Below are 2476 nucleotides of genomic sequence, written 5' to 3'. Positions count from 1 at the left end.
TCTAATGAGACCACTACTCCTGGTATCTTTCCCTGATGGCAGGCTTGAATCATATTCAAAACCCTTCTGATATTATTGGATGATCTACGGCCCTTAATAAACCCCGTCTGATCCTCCTTTATAATATGTGGCAGTATCCTTTCTAATCTCAGTGCTAACGTTTTAGAGAGGATTTTAAAATCTACATTTAGCAAGGATATTGGTCTATATGACATACAATCTCTGGATCCTTTCTTTTTTAAGGATAAGGGAGATATTTGCCTCTTTCAGCGAAGGCGGGAGACAGCCCTGACTATATGCATAGTTATACATGTCCATAAATGGACCAGCCAATATTTCTGTAAATTCTTTATAGAATTCAGCTTGAAAACCGTCTGGGCCCGGCGCCTTACCACTCTGAAGTTGCCTAATTGCATCAAGTATTTCTTGGACTGTTAGAGGAGCATTTAGGACCAATACCTGTTCCGGAGTTAGGCCTGGAAAGGTCAAATTTTTAAAAAATGACTGCATCCTCCTATCTTCACAATCCTGCAATTTATATAACTGAGAATAAAATTCTCTAAAGATCGCATTAATCTTTTTATGATCATGAGTCAGAATGCCCATACTTTCCTTGACAGACTTAATAGTCTGAGGGGTCTTTTTTTTCTTTGCAAGAAATGCTAAGTATCTACCCGGTTTGTCGCCATATTCATATAACCTTTGTTTTGCAAATAATATTTCCCTCTTAGCCGTTTGAGTAAGCGTAGTGTTTAGAGCTGTCCTAAAGCGAGCTTCAAGCAGATGCTGTTGTTCTCCCTTCAATTTTTTCTGGGTCGCTGAGTAGGAGATGATCAAACCTCGCGTGTAAGCTTTGATGGTCTCCCACATCATTGATGGGTTGCTAGCTGTACCTGAATTAATTTCTAAAAAAGTTTTAAATTCTTGAGAGAAGTACTTTACAAATTTACTATCTTTCATTAGGAAGGGGTCCATACGCCAATGCCGAGGGGATGTCCCATTGTTCCTCGCCTTAGTTTCCATATATACAGCAGCGTGGTCGGAAATTGCTATACTACCTATTTTACAGGATGATATAGAATTTTTAAAAATCGAGGGGGCAAAAACATATCAATTCTGGTATGACATTTATGTGGATTGGAATAGAAAGAAAAATCTCTGCCCTTGGATGAAGACATCTCCATACACCTACTAATCTTAATTCTTTGTTCAGATCCACCAATTGTCTAGATCTGGGAGATACTCCTGCAGTACTCTTGGGAAACTTATCTATTTCTGGATCCATAATACAATTAAAGTCTCCCCCTATAATTGTATGACGGGCACCAAAAGCCGTCAATTTTGAAAAGGCTTCCGTTATAAATTTAAAGGGGTGTGCCAGGGGGCAGTACAAATTTAAAATCCCATATTCCTCTCCATTTATGAGGGCTTTAATCAAAATATATCGTCGAGATTCGTCTTTTATCTGATTTAGGATTTTGAAATGGAAATTCTTCCGAACAAGAATAACAACTCCCCTGCGTTTTGAGCTAAAAGAAGAAAAAAAGGCCTGATCAAATCCGCCCTCTCGTAATTTCAAGTGTTCTTTATCTGACAGGTGTGTCTCCTGTAGGAGAGCTATATCAACTCTTTCCTTCTTAAGATTTGATAATATTTTCTTCCTTTTAAGTGGCGAATTACTCCCCTTGACATTACAGGTGCACCACTTAACCGACTGATCAACCATAATCATCTGGGCAAATCCAAGACCCCTCGGGAGGGGAAACCCTATCCAGAACATCCCGAGCATGGAACATGTAAAATTTACAAAAATAAACCCTCTTTAATACACCCACAACAATACAGTAAAAAACTATTTCTAAATAAAAAAAATATAAAACATATCTAAGTGGAGACTTTCCCCCTTGTTCCCAGGGGGCACCACTTCCTCTCCAAAAATCCCTCATATCCTCTCCCAACCAATGCCCCACCCTTGACCCAGGCACTCCTCAATAAAATGAGGAAAATTCAAATATAATACAAAGCTAGAGTTAACAGTGAGCACCCCACCCCCACCCCTACCAACACCTGGGTATATTTGGTAATGCTAATACCATATATAAACATATATGACTATAACATTACAGTCTCAGCAAATAATAATTAAATATATTAATACAAAATAACAGGGGAAAAACAACCCTGCTCCCAAGGACAAAGATAAAATAAGATAAGGTAGCCACCTTCCCCCCATCTACATCAACTAGATCCCCTGGCCTATATATATATAAAACAAAATGGGGGGGGGAAAGGAAATCGCTAAGTAAAAGATGAATAAATAAACCCTTCTTCCCACTCCCTGGAGATAATATTAAACAGTAAGATCAGTATTTACTGTGAAAAAGGATATGAAAGATATAGACTGTAGGGAAATAGATGGTGACATCTTGCAAAATATCCAGATTACAGAGGAGGAAGTGCTGGATGTCTTGAAACG

This window comes from Chiloscyllium plagiosum, chromosome 1, assembly GCF_004010195.1.
Source record: "Chiloscyllium plagiosum isolate BGI_BamShark_2017 chromosome 1, ASM401019v2, whole genome shotgun sequence".
In the NCBI taxonomy this organism is placed as follows: Eukaryota; Metazoa; Chordata; class Chondrichthyes; order Orectolobiformes; family Hemiscylliidae; genus Chiloscyllium; species Chiloscyllium plagiosum.
This window is presented reverse-complemented; position numbering follows the sequence as displayed.